The sequence below is a fragment of the Uloborus diversus genome, chromosome 9 (genome assembly GCF_026930045.1).
Source record: "Uloborus diversus isolate 005 chromosome 9, Udiv.v.3.1, whole genome shotgun sequence".
NCBI classification, from domain to species: domain Eukaryota; kingdom Metazoa; phylum Arthropoda; class Arachnida; order Araneae; family Uloboridae; genus Uloborus; species Uloborus diversus.
The window spans coordinates 126,918,431-126,933,662 of record NC_072739.1 but is presented as its reverse complement, the minus strand read 5'-3'; the positions used below and the strand labels follow the sequence as shown (position 1 = coordinate 126,933,662).

Genomic DNA, 15,232 nt, shown 5'->3' with positions numbered 1-15,232 from the left:
AGGAGTTCAAACCAAAATGAAGGAGTTTGAAGGGCCCTTCAAAAAAATTTCCCAAATGAAGGAGTATTGGAGGAGTTTTGAAGGAGCATACGAACCCTGTCAATATAACTTCCAAAAGATAATGGGTTGAAATGAGTCACTATGATCAACATCATTAATATGAGGAAATTTTCCAGATCAAATTAAGTTTTTTTATTTCAAAACAAATTTTCTATAATACTATACAGAAATAATTAAATTAACTGTAGCAGGCAGGGCCAGAAAAATCTTTAAAATATTACATGCCCTGCCAGGTATGTTGGTCAAAAAAAAAAAAAACATGTCCGAATAAAATTTTTACATGTCCGGTTTTTTTATTGTAAAATAATAAAAATATTTGAATTTATTGTATATAGCATTAACCAGACAAAAAAATAATTTAACAGCTTTATATATGAATCAAGAACTGTTTCAATATAAAACATTAAAAAAGGTTTAAATAAATAGTATACATAAGTCATTAAGATTACCAATACTCAATTAAAAAATTATGATTAAATACCCAGCCGCGCACGTAAATGTAAAAGGTTCATGTCCAATTGAAATTAAGGGTAACAGGTTTATTAAATTTAAACAATTTCTACTGGCAGGCCATTAGTTTTGTAGAGTGATTGTCAACACATCTAAAGTCAAACACAAATCCCCTAAAAAAAATTTAATACCAAACTTATCTACTATGTTTACTGTGGAAAGCAGCTGATTTGTAGGGTCCTCAAGGTATGCTGAGCTTTTGCTACAAATAAGAATGTCAAAAAAGTTCAGATTCCTCAGTGCTAAAAAAATTTAAATTTATCAAGATCACTTGCCGAGTTAAAAAACAGATATATAACACTATGTCAGTTATTTAGACAATATGAATGCTAAAGCAAATATTCCATGCTGAAATTCAAGCAGCATGAACTTTTAAAAGCCTACTGAAAAGCTCCAAGCATGTTTACATGTGCATGATAAATCAAGGGCTTTAATCTTGAAAATGTACATTAGTTTTAGCTGAAATTTATACAACTGCAGGATCTCAACGAAAAATAATAAATATTGGTAAATCGCCTCGATTTCATGTGAGTTTTATGATAGTTTCAGGACTTCAGTGAAAAAAGGTTGGAAAATAATGAGTTTAAATCACACAAATAGATACACATAACATTGTACTTTGACATCTATAATGCAATTTCGTAATATAGGAAATAAACTATAGTTTTATTGGAATAAGACAGCTAAGCTATGTTAAAAAAAAATAAGCATAATCGGGTTACGACGCACAAAATGAAAAGAAGCTAACCAACTATGCTTAATGCAAAATTTACATTGCATTGAGAATTTTGCATAACATTGCATTGAGGATCTGCTTTCCTGTACCATAATCAAAGATTACATTTGCATCCAAGTGTAATTATTTGGATTCATTACTGATTACATTTCCAAGCACTGAAAAGTCGGTCGGGAAAATACTACATCACGATGCAAATAAATGATTAAAAAACATTAACACATCATTAGCAAAACATAAGACAAAACTTTTTTTAGCAATCGCTAAATAAAATCAATTGATCTCTACGTTACTGAATGTTATTTCTTAATAATTTCTTGCAGCAGAAATCATAAAAATAAATCAATCATGCATAACAAACTGGTTAAAAAATTTTGGGTTTTTAAAAGTTTATAACAACATTCTAGAAAGAAAAAAGCTTAACAATACTGACTCAGGTGAAAAGACATAATTTGGTAGCTTTTGGGCATCATTCTGCATTGATTTGAATCTCAATACAATTAATAACAATATAGGCTTGAGATGTATAGGACGAAACTTTTAGTAAACAAACCAACTGTCATACGGTTTTTTTCACATAGAAAAGCAGTTTCGGCCATAACTATATCCAGAAATTAATATATTACATCAAAAATAAACAGATGCATTACATTATCATTAGATGCTTTGTTAATTAATTGATGCCAATATGAGAACAATTAGTTCAAACTAGGTGATTAGTTAAATTTCCGAAGGAAATGTAAGCTATCGAATTGGTTTTCCTACTTCACATATAAAATGAGATGCAGAAATAACTGGGAATGAAGCCCAAACTTTAATTCTCACCATGAGACGTACAGCGGCGAGGTAATCAACACAGACCGCAGAGCCGAACAATGATCATAGAAACACCGAACGCCATTTTCGAGGCATCTTTACATCCTCATTCTACGATCACTGCTGGCGTTGTGCCAGATGATCAGCGTCAGTCTCATCTCAAATCACATAAATATCTAATTATTGAATTGTTTATTTATATTGGGGCGAATAACAAGGAAAGGGCAAGGTGTTTTATTTCTCACTTACCTACTTTATACTGTAAATTGAATTTTCCTCCCAAACACGTTTTTTAGAAATTTTTCTAAATCTAATGGCTAACATGGAATCCGTGAATGAAAACCATGACCGAATAAAACGTTCCTTCTGATTGGTCCAATTTCTATCACTGTTTTCATTGCTATTGCTTTTGCAGGTTTAACGCCCTGCCCCAAAATGTCAAAATTAAAGAATTTTTGATGTCCAGGTGATGTAATGTACACGCTTCTTAATTAAACAGATATAATTTCAATGTTTGAAAGCCAGCGGATTTGTTTCGGTTTAGAAAAATTAAAATTGCTCGATTTTTTTCTAATATGAGAGCATTTATCACACTTCCATTGAAAGGAACAGATTTACCTTTTGGGTTTAAATGCCCATATACTCCTTATTGTATATAAATAAAAAAAAAAGTTTTTTGAATTTCAAATTGACAATATTTTAAAACATTTGCAGATATTTTACAGCTTTTTCAAAAGCAAGAGAGCGTTTTTTTAAATATAAACCTAATATGTAATTATTGTTTAATATGCCTTATGAATGATAACAAGGTTGTTGTTTTTTATCAATGCGATGCATTTCTTTCATGCAACTGTGCAATCCTTGCAATCCTTCTTTCTTTTCTTTCCTCTCTCTCTCTCTTTTTCTCTCTAGCATATAGTTGAAAAGTTTTAAGAGAAAATTTTGCAGAAGTACTCCAGTGGAGAAGAAGTAAAAAGAACTCTCGAGCGATGTTGTAAGCATTTTTCGGAAGGCGCACTGTTTACGCGCTTTCATGCGAATGTTAAATTAAAGACGAAACGAAAGAGGATGGACTTTACTTACCACGTGGCAACGGACTCTTTAATTTTCCCTCTCCCCGAACAAAAAATCTCTGTCCTCCCTTCCTCTAGACTTGTGCAAGTTTCATTCAGGGATAAAATTTCATCAATAGCTCGCAATATTTTTAAGAGAAACGTTTTGAAAGTATATTTTAGTAGCAAAAGCAAAAAGAAGAGCGGTGATAAATCTCCAAAACGGAGGTCAGAAAATTCGAGATCTGTGCAAAATCCAGTTTCCATTGTATTATTCTCACTAGAAAAATATTGCAAGAAAAAACAAAGCTAGTTCTATGGTAAGTATACTGCTACGAAACATTGTGAACATTGGTAAATTGCTTTCGTTTCATCAAATTCCCAATGATTCCGAAATTCTCAGCTTATTCCCTAAAACCCCTGACTGACTCCCGCATTCCAAAATTCCTAGGCTCTTCGCATCTTTTAACTGGGTGTAAAATTAAATGACAAAAAGGACGGTGTTTTGTCAAAACCGTTATTTTTTGAAGGTGTCATTATAATCAAGGGTATCATGAGGGGGGAGAGGGCCAGCGAAGCAAGCTGCGCGACTGAAATTTTTTAGGGGAAGGGAAGCGTTATCCCGCTTCCGACGTCATTTTCCGATCTAGGAAGATTAGGCGCTGGGAACATTGGACGCCGAGCACTTTGGGCACGGTTAAGGGCCGTATCCTTAACCGTCTTTTCGGGCGTCCCCCCCCCCTCGAAACCCGAAATATTTTGTACCGTTAAACAGAAGATTTTTTTTATTATTATTTCAAATGTCAGAAAAGGAAAATAACAAAGTTTTTTTTATTCTTAATTTTTGTAACTATTAAACGAGTGAAAATTTATGGAAATACAGAAAAAGCAATTCTAGTCCTCATTAGCTGCAAAGCATACTTGAAATTTAGACCCTTAATTAGAACTTCCTGCTCTCGTTCCCAATTCAATTCAGGGCCGTCCAGGGCCAAGGCAGGCCCCTTATCAGTTTGGTAGATTTGCCCTCCTTCAGGGGCGTGCACAGAAATTTTGGGGCCCGTCACAAATGACTTTTTCAGGCCCGCCTCCATATTGTTTACTTCTATTTTCGCCCCTGGTTTTAAAAATATTGGGCCCCTTTCAGGCTCGAGTCCGGGCCAACAGGTGTCCTTTCTCCCTCCTGTGCATGATCGAGACCCACGTGATAACAGGCCAGACAACTCCCCTCCCCCCCGCTTCGTTACGCCACCAGTAGTCGATCTTTGAACTTGGCGCGAAACTTAAAAACAGTGCAGTTTACCAGTAGTGTTGCTTGCTCTGGTTGATATAGATGAAATAGGAAATATGTAACTTCGGATGCACATTTTTGAATACAATTCTGTTGGATTTATCTCTTCCTTCCCACGTACCGGAATGTAGAGGCAATTAAAAAATATATGTATAATATAAGTCTTAAGTATCTGCTGAGTGAAAAGTGAGTCAGCGAGTTCCGCTGCCGAACAACCTGCATGTAAAGCAAAAAGCTGGACGCCTCATGGAATAAATTTTAAAGTTCGGAGGTAAGTACTCTTTTCTCAGATAAACAAATTTACATTTTATGCAGTTAAGATTTCTTAAGTTTTCCTCCATTACACAAACAATTGTCAGTTTCCTTTCCGATATCTTTGTCTGTAATTTGTAATTTCAGCATACTGCTTTAATATTTGAAACGGTTAACTTGCAACTTTTTATTTCTTTATTTTTTCAGCTTTGAACACGCATTTATTCGAAATGGATTTTCCAAACTAACAATATACATATGTCAAAATTTTCTGCGAATATACTTGTTGCTATCAGAAGCGTAACTTGGTGTTGATATTCAGTAAAAATGTAAACAAGTTTATTGAAACAGGCTTTTAACTGAACTAATCTTATATTTTCGGTTTCGATTAAATTGTTTTATACGCTAGCATGTGTTATTTTGATCAAAAAACATTCCTTGATGGGTTTCCGTAGTTCTGAGATAAAAGATTAGATTTGAACGCCGGAGGTCGTGGGTTCGATACTTAAACATTTCCCCCCAACTACGCCCCTGCAATGTTATTCAAACAAGCTGGTTCTGTGCGTAAATTAAAAAATATATATATGGTTTTTTTTTCACTGTTGTCTTTAGGTTTTATGATATTTATGCACACATTGTGGTTAAGTTAACGGTATTCATAATTTCTGGGCTTGCGAAAGATTAATTTTGAGCAGTGGATACACAACGTGTTTTTGCCAAATGCTCTATGCTTGTTTGTTTATGCTTAAAAAGGGCAAAATGTCTTGAACTACATATTTTTTGAACTCCTTGGGTTTTCTGTTAATAAGCTTTCAGAAACTCTGAAACTGTAACATAAATTGAATTAAAGGGCTGTCTATAAAGTATGTTACAAACTTTTGAACAAATCCCCCCCCCCCTCCTCCTTGTTACATGTAACGCTGTTCAACATGAGCATATTGTTATAAACAACGCGTGATGTCACACTTCTTGTTATCCCCTCCCTTCCCCCTGTCACAAAACTGTCACATTGATTTCCTAAAAGAGCATACTTAGCAAAATGTTGATCTAAATTTAACATATATGAGGTTTTAAGTATTAAAGAAAGTTGCTAAAATGGTCATTCTATGAAAAGTTTTTTGAAAAATATTACTTTGTCATCAATTAATGCTTTTTAAAATACTTTTTCAAAAGCCTAAAATGATGAACAATTAAAGCCCCCCCCCCCCCACACACACAAGAATCATTAGCAGCAGAAAAAGCTAAAAATGGGAAAGTAGCCGAATTCCAAAAAAAAAAGGCTGTTTAGATATTGAATACATTTTTTGATATACAACATACAGTATTCATGATGTATCATTCATTCTTTAATTAACGTTTTTCAAGTTGAATTCCTGTGTAATTTTTCGAGAGTGCCCACCGAAGGGGGGGGGGGGTCGGAATCATAGTCTCATAGTAATGATAGCTTTTCAACGGCTATAGTTATAAATAACTGTGCCCTTGAAATTTTAAGGGAGATGGAGATGTTTTGTTTTTTTTTTTTTTTTTTTTTTTGAAGGTTTCATAATTGAAGGGGGTAGGGCACCGTCTACTTTGGGGATGGCACCCAAGCATTCACGTCTTTTTAAAAGCATAAATTTGCTCAGCTAAGTTAACATTAATAATCTGGTATTATGTACTTTAATTTGATGTTATGTCTTTGAAACATATTGCAGTCCTGTTTCCCGTTAACTTAAGTAAAAATGTTTATTTATTTTTTAAAATTTCATTTAATTCTTATTCAAATACAATAGTAATATTATTTTTTGTTTTGATGTAATTGTAAAATGAAAGTTCATTTATTTAATTGAATACTTCTTAAGACTTAATGTTTCAATACAATATACGAGTACTTAAAATGCGATTAGTTAAAAAACAATTTCTAATGAAAAATAAAACTGTGTTTATTTACCACTTTGTTTTAACATGATTGTAAAATAAAATCGTGTTTAGTTATTTGAATACTTTGTAAGACTATGAATTAAGCTCAGTGTATTTTTTAATGTATGATTATCGGTTCCTTTTTATGTTTTCAAATGAAAAAGTAGAACTTGTAATGCTACTTGAATAACAGAAGACAATAATAAATAAACCAAATAGTTTTATTTAACCAAAATATTAATCGAAGTGCTCCCTTCCCAATATCATTGTGGATCGACAAACGATGACGTCATTTGCTAGTTGGATGGCCTTTTTATCTCGAAGGCCTCGGCATGATCCCTGCCCTCCTCCCTCTAAAACTCTTATAAAACTTACACTTCCCTGATTGCGACCCGGCGACTCCCCAAGGGTCGGGCCCCTAGTTTCCGATTAGGACAGTATCCGCTTACCAAGATGTGCCAAATTCAGCTCCTTCATACATCCTGAGTAAAAAATGCAAAAATCATTATTCTCGCGTTTTTGTAGCATATTTTTCAAGATAAATTTTTGTGACTGATATTTTCCATGTCTTGCCATTTATTTAATACCGAATTCAGTATTTTGGAAGTTATTTTGTTATTGCTTGTTTTCATCTTAGCTCTACTACATACTGTTACTACTGCATACTGTTAAGCATGAGAAAAAAAAATAACACCTACACTACTCTATTTAATTTTCTGCACACTTGTGATTGAAAAAAAAAGATACTTGCTTTGAGAAATACTTCGTTACATTTATTTTTAACTTAAAACGGGTGTGTCTTACAAAGTTATAATCAGTTTGTAAGACTGTGTTTGTAAAACTACAGAAAAGTGCTTTAAATAATTTCAACTGTTCTAGAGTCTAAAAATTATTTAAGTTTTTGAAATTCCTTGAAAAGTTCTTCAATTTTGTCTCTTATCAAGAGGTCCAAATGGCCAGAATATTACTCTTCTTATTTTCTGAATCGCTACACCATTTCTTTTAAACCATTTTTTACTATTTTTATACTGTAGGGCTTTTGATGATGGGGATGGGGGGATGTTGGAGAAGTGATCAAAAACAAACTACACTAAAAGCCGATATGAGCAAATGACGATGTGTTTCTCTTTTCTCCTCTCTCGTTTTTCCTCTCTGTCGATTAATGTCAACGATTTATTGAGCAAGCAAGTTTTATTTTGATTGATATTGATTTTCAAAAGAATGCATAACTTTTAAAAGACTTTGTTTGCCTATTTTTCTTGATATTTTTGTAGTCTCAATTATCCCATATAAAGCGAAAGCCTCAAAATACAGATTCTTATATCTATTTTTCGAAAATATTTCCGGGAGAAAAACCCCCAGACCTCCGGAAATTATGGATGTTCTACATCCGACTTAAAGGGACACTCTCCTGTTATCCTTACAAGCTGTAAGAAGAAATAATAAGAAATAAAAATAAAAATAACAACAGTCCAATAGTGGAATCATTAAAAACCGAGACAAAAAAAGAAAGAAAGAAAGAAAACTTTTCTGTTAAATATTTTATTCGTGTATGTGTGTCTAACCTAAAAAACCTTTTTATTTAAGTTCGAAATGTCATATTGATAAACATTGCCCCAATATCTCCACATCTATTCTACAAAATTATTTATCCCAATCAAAAAATATTTAAATATCCAGCAAGAGGCTTAATATTTATACACTCCTGTTTGTGAAAATTGCAACACCATGAAGGAAGCATCATAGCTGAATGAAATTTAATACACAGTTGAGTGGTAATGGTACAAATAAATGATTACATTTTCAAACGAAACAAACAATAAAAAGAGATATAAATCAGTATTTTGTGTGGCGACCGCGCGCCGCAATAGGAGCTGCTACACGACTTGGCATGGAGTGAAACAAAATTTGAATATCTACCTGCGGAAGAGTATTCTATATTGTTTGTATGCGCAACCAAAGTTCGTCTGTCGAAGCAACAGGACGAGGATCACGAGCGAGACGCCGCCCAACGAAATCCCACACAGTTCAATCAGTGACATATCCGGGGAATATGCAGGCCAAGGAAGAAGCTTTACCTGCTGCGAATCAATGTAGGATTTGACAGTCCTGGCGTCATGTGGACGGGCATTATCCTGCTGGAATACAGCCCCTGGCAATCCTTGCAGGAAAGGAATAGCTTGGGGCTGTACAACTTCGTTTATGTATCGGGTACTGTTCAAATTGCCCACAATTCGTAGCAATTGTGATCGTCCATGGTATGCTATGGCACCCCAGACCATAACTCCGGGTGTTCGTCCACTATGGCGTTCGATAATGCACTCCGGAATGTGCCGTTCACCGGCATAGCGCCTGACACGAATTCGGCCATCATGGTGCCACAAGTTGAAGCGAGATTCGTCAGAAAAGACGACCTGTTGCCAATGAGCACGCCAGCTCCTATGCACATTGGCCCATTGTAGCCGCAGGCGGCGATGGTTTTGCGTGAGAGGAATCCTGTATAAAGGAATCCTTGCGCGCAGCCCAAGCTGCAGCAGACGTCTCCGAATTGATGACGCACACAATGAAACACCTGTAGCTGTTGCCCACTGTACTGCCAATTGTCTAGAAGAAGCTGTGCGATCCGTCAGTGCCATACGCACCAGGTGTCTGTCATCGCGAGCTGACGTCTCATTTCAGGGTCCACTCCCGGATTTCCGAGCTGTCCGAACCTCGTCCGTCCCCTGTTTCCAAACACACATGATTGTACTGCTATTACGCTGCACACGAGCGGCTACAGCACGATAAGACAATCCAGCTTCACGAAGGCCGACGATTCTGCCCCGTTCAAACTCCGAAATTTTCTCAAATTTCGCTTTCTTTCGTCGAAGAGGCATAGTAAAAATTCAGTTAACGTTTAATCTGGCATATAACCACCGATAATCATACACGCCTCGCTACAGCCGTCTATTTATATTCGGTTCGATCCACCGTCAGAGGACGCTGCTCAGCATACGCATGCGCTACTGGTCTGCAATTCTAATCATTTGCATATCATGCCCTACTATACATTTCCTGCAATTTTCAGCCCACTCGCGTAAGTCCTTCGTGGTGCTGTAATTTTCACAAACAGGAGTGTATATGTGTGTGTGTTAGGGCAATGTGCGAATACGGGCCCCTGCCGAAAAAAGTTTCTGGATACGGCCTTGCCAGGAACATTGGACGCCGAGCACTTTGGGCGCTGGGAACATTGGGCGCGGGCAGATTGGGCTCCGAGCATTTTGGGCGCTGGGAACTTTTGGGGCGCCGAAGCATTTTGGGCATCGAGTATATTGGGTCCAATGTTCTCGACACCCAATATGCTTAGCGCCCAATGTTCCCAGCGCCCAATCTGCGGCGCCCTATTTTCCCATTTTCTGCTCCCTTCTGAAAAAGGTTATACTGATAATGTGAAAATACTCCAGATTTTACGTTACCCTTTTTCAGGAAGTCCACTAATACGTTTCTTCCTGAAATCAGAAATTGTTGACACACATATCGTCTCGCCACATCATGAATTCAATAATCAGATTTACTATCCACTTTCGATGATAATGATGAAGACGAAGAAGAAATAATCAAGGGGTGTCTCCACAGCTGATCAATCACAGCTAGAGTTTCTGTGCTGATTGATTCTAAGCGCAGAAACTCTAAAACTATTTTTGTTAGTAAATGGCAATTAAAAAGCAAATTTGAAAAAAAAAAAAAAAAAACAGTTAATACAGGTGGTGCTATAAATGAAGTTGTATCTAAAAACAAAAAAAAAAGTAAAGATTCTACCTTTTTTTTTCTCTATTTCATGGAAAAAGAGTCAATTTTTGTGTTTGAATTTTCACTTGTAATTAACACTTGGATTTTTCAATTGTCCCTGATTCTACGTTTTCCCCGCTGGGAACATTTTTTATCACTGGTTCGACAGAAAACGTCGAATCGGGGTTCCCCGATAATAGCTCAAAAGATGTGCAAAACATTGATCTTTCAATACACCCAAGTTCCAAGGCAATGTCTCAATTTGATTTGCGACTTTTAATCAAAGAATGGATAAAAAATATGAAGAAGTAAACCAAGACCGTCATTTAGGGGGCGGGGGGCGTCAGGGGATCAATTGTCCCCGCTGGCCTTGAAAAATTAATGTTTTTACGTATAGTTGGGTGTGGTTATTTTTGTGTCCAATAAAATTTAGATTATACACCCTTTGCCCCCTCTCCCAAAAAATTCAAAGTGTCATCCCAGAGCAAAACAAAAATTTATACAAAATTATATTATTTAGAAATATAGAGTAATAACTTGGCTACAATTCTTAAATGTAAAACCTTAACTTTTTCAGTCAGAAACGAATTTAAGTTATTACTTTTATTATTACTGGAGGACTTCGCACCCTGCTCATTGGCTCTCATTAACCTCCGATGATTGCTTCGCAATCTTATTTGATTCGCAAAGCTTTAAATCAGCTGTTAGAAAGAGTCAGATTTAAAAAAAACGCGTTACGAGTTCCGTTTCAGATAAAATGAAAATCCCCCTCTCCCACATATAAAAAATAGAATTTAAGTAAAGAGTTCATATTCAGAACATAATCCCGCTCCCCACTCCCACCCGAAGACAAAAAGAACTTTAAAAGAATATGCATAAAAGATATATTAAAAATTTAAAAAAAAAACGCTTTGAAGGGCACCACTTTCCCGGGTTCTAAACTAACTTGTAGCAACTTGCACAACAATAGTTGCTATTTTCACAACAGCAGTTTTGTACGTTTGAAAAGTCGCTTTCAAATTCGCCCGCTCCGGGCTTGAAATGAGTTGAGCCAAGGACTTTTCGTTATAAATTGAAAAAATTGGAATAAGCTTTATTAAATGCAGAAAAAAAATCTGTTACGAACGACATAGAATGTTAAGTAAGGGATGTGGGAAATCTTTCATCCCTTTAATAGGCGATTTAAGTAAAATTTTAGCTGAAAGAATCAATTAAAAAAAAAACACTATTTAAAATAAAAAAACTCCAAGTGCAAACCCCCGGGGCTCGAAAATATTTTTTACAAAATTTCAAGACTGTAGGTGCTATGGGGCTGACACAAGACCACCACTTCACAATTTCTTTGACGTTACTTTTTTGCAATATAGGGTAAGAGCTTTAGTAGTCGGCCATTTAAGACAGCGATTGCTGTTTTTTGTTAACCTATAAATATCAGCAAGCAATACAACAACAAAAACATTGAAAGGCTTTAGGCTATACCTTTCTGATAATGATTCACTGAATTGTTTCAAAAATAAAACTTTTTATTTTAAAAACTAACTTATTGTTAAAACGAGAAAATGCTCCAGTCGGCCATAGAAATCCGGTGCTCGGCCATGTATGAGCCTAGTAGTCGGCCGTTTCATTTTCATTACTCTAAGTCTAAGGGGTATGAGTGAATAAATTTAAATGAAATTTAATGCCAAACTTACGTTTACATTATTTTTCAATTTCCAACCAGTTTGGATATACATCACATGCAATAAGTTTTTTTTATTTATTATTTATCTTCTACATCACTTACTAAAGTAATATCATATACTGCGAAAATAGAAATTAAAGAATGGAAAAGACCTGGATTTTTTGGGAATGGAATTTTGAAAACATAAGAACGTAGATTCTCCACCCCCTCCCCCTCCCCGCTCCTGGTTCAAAAAGTTTTAAGTGTATACGCTAAGATAAAGACTGAATAAAATAGTTGATAAAATTCATGATCAATAAAGAGCGAATACGATGCAATACGATGGACACTTGACTGTTCATTAGGACGAAACTTCAACATACGGAGCATAAAATTAAAATTGTAATTTTGGAAACAATTTCACCTCAAAACAAAGCAAGTAAAAATCCGTTCAAAAAGCACTTAAAAGATTGGCAATCGTAGACATATCTAAAACAAAATATATCGTAAAAAAGGGTACTTTTATTATGAACGAACTGAAGTAAGACGAATTATGGCGGCAGGTTCGTATTTTCAAAGTTTTTCTCGGGGGGGGGGGGAAGGGGTGCTAAGGGTACGAATTTGGTGCATTTAATAGAAAAATGCATCAAAATACAAGCAAAAATGCAGATTTAAATTATGTTTTGAAAATATAATTGAAAATACCCCCCCCCCCCGTCTATTGCTCAGATGACGGGCTTGTATGTGGTTTAATGGAAATTGAGGAATGGGGGACGTCATGAAGATAATCTTACAGTTTTCAACAAGAACGTTAGTAAACAATGAATAAACTAAAATGGAGTGGGTAGCAACGTAATATGCAACTTTGAAACCATGTTATTTTAAAATAAATTCGGCATACTTTTAAACAAGAAGTAAATTTTCATTTCCTTATGAAGAAAACCCAATGAATAATGAATTAAGTATTTGGATAGAAGCAGTAAAAAGAAGTGGTACCAATATTTAGAATAATTAGTCTGGATAGAATCAGTAGCGGATTTTAAGAGGGTCCAGGGGGCACGGCCCTTTCCGAAAAGGATGAATTAATTTAATAATAAGTTATTTTGAAATTGACTTCTCTATAGCACATTTTTTTTACAGTTATTTAAAAAGAACACAAAACACGCGCAGCATATTTTGAACAAAAGCACTTTTGTTTGCTAAAGAAGTAATACTGAAGTCGAAGTCCAGAGTGGCAGAACACGTTTAACTCACTGGTCTCGAATTCAAGGGAACGTAATATCGCGATTCGTCCATCAATTCTTCTTTGATAGAACAAAAATTAACATTTATTTTTAAATGTGTAGGCGTGCCTAAAAGATTCATTTTGATCCAAGAAGCTATTTGTGAAACAATAGATTTCTTTTTCAGCTTATAAACAATACAAAATGAAAGAAATCATATGGTTATGGTAGTTTCTTGGCAAAACCATGATACTAATGGAATTGGCATGTAGTATCACAATGTTATCTCCACCATGGCTTTACTAACAAATCAGCAACTGCTTTGAAATTCACACAGAAATTGTTTCTGAATTCTTCAATAAAACTTATATGTTATGAAGTTGTGATTTTCTGAATCATATAACATTTTACAGTTAAAACATAAATTAATTTATAAAAACTCAAATGAGGTATGTGTTTATTTAATAACCTTGCCCTCGTGTTATAATCATTATGACATTGCTCCTAATTACTGTCTGATCATCAATTAACATGGAAAGGCTAATATCCGGTTTTTAGGCGTAAATGGACGTATCTATTAGTTTATAGGGATGTTGGTTTGTTGCAGATGTGCACTTTTGCCTCTCTATTATTTAGCCTTAGCTTTGCAAAAATGAAAATTTGCGCACAGCAATATTTTTTAAATCTGAAGTATATTCGATCTATATTCTCACGGCAAAAATTATTTGAATCACAACAAAATTTTGAGCTTACCATTTTGCTTTTACGTTCCTGAACCGAAATGAAAATATTTTCTTTTCTTTATGTTGTTTCTATGGTAACTGTTTTTGTTTTCCCTTATTTTATTTTTGAGAATGCAATAGAACGCGTGCATCAAAATCCCATCGTTATTTTTCCTTCTCCCCTGCTAGATTCATTCAGATGGAATCGTCTTTACTTGGCAGATTGCCAAATTACATACAATCAGCGGTAAAACAGTAAAACTGCTCATTGTATAGCATCTCGGTGATATTATGGGGTTCTCACGGGCGTTCAAAAGTAATATAGTCCCCATTTTCTTGTACTGTTTGTAGAGGGCTTCTCTGAAAGCCGTATTTAGGAGTCAGAAGCGCTAAAAAATAACAAAAGGTTCTATTTTTTAGGATTTGACGAACCCTTCGACTTAATAAACGTGCAAAGACATTTGGTAAAAAGTTACAACCTAATAAACTGAAAATTTGGAACATATTAGATCTGACACAGAATTTTCCATTTATATGCATGCTTATTTATTTATAAATGCACATGAATTGGTTATAAGAACACCTGACTTGTAAGATCACTTTCAAAGTCCCGAAGAGTGACCGTATATAACGAGGTCCGACTGTAAACTTAAACTCTTTCCACCATGAAGAATTTCTTGTTGCTCCATTGGCGTGAAGTGGTCCTATTTCGGTAAAAATGTGCCGGAAAATGGCCATATAAAGGCCCTATTTTTTAATCTGCTGGAAGAGTGGGAACCCTTTGTGCATAATATTTATGTACTGCTTAAAAGTAGATTCATTGACCTGAAGGGATTCTTAGAAAAAAAAAAAAAAGTTATGAAAACATTGTATGAAGGGGGGGGGGGGGGGTGCTATTCAGTTTCTCGGGCCACCTACAATAGATTTTTCTGTATCCGCCCATGGATAGAATACATGTTTCTTGATTTTTTGGTAAAGCAAATAGTTTAGCAAAATGAGCAATAGAAAGAATAATCACAGTTTTACGCTCATTGAAACAATTTGAGCTAACGTAACTACTGAAGTATGACATCTTAATTCCTTACAATGGGAATGTTTATTTATTGCTGATTAAATACTAATTGCAGACTGATCATTTGTTTTATCACTTTAATCAGCGCATCATGATTTGATTAAAAAAAAAACGATAAATTACTATTTGGTAATGACAAGTTGAGCATTAGAACTTATGTTCTAAACGTAACGA

The 15,232-nt window shown here is 35.1% G+C and overlaps 1 protein-coding gene across 1 annotated transcript in view; it reads right to left on the bottom strand.

The window, feature by feature from the left end:
- LOC129230479 (chromodomain-helicase-DNA-binding protein 7-like) overlaps positions 1–2,183 on the bottom strand; it is a 171,608-nt gene extending 169,425 nt beyond the window's left edge. Inside the window, 1 exon segment of the mRNA XM_054864881.1 lies at positions 2,132–2,183. The gene's annotated coding sequence lies outside the window, so the exon portion shown is untranslated.
- Positions 2,184–15,232: the final 13,049 nt, after the last annotated feature.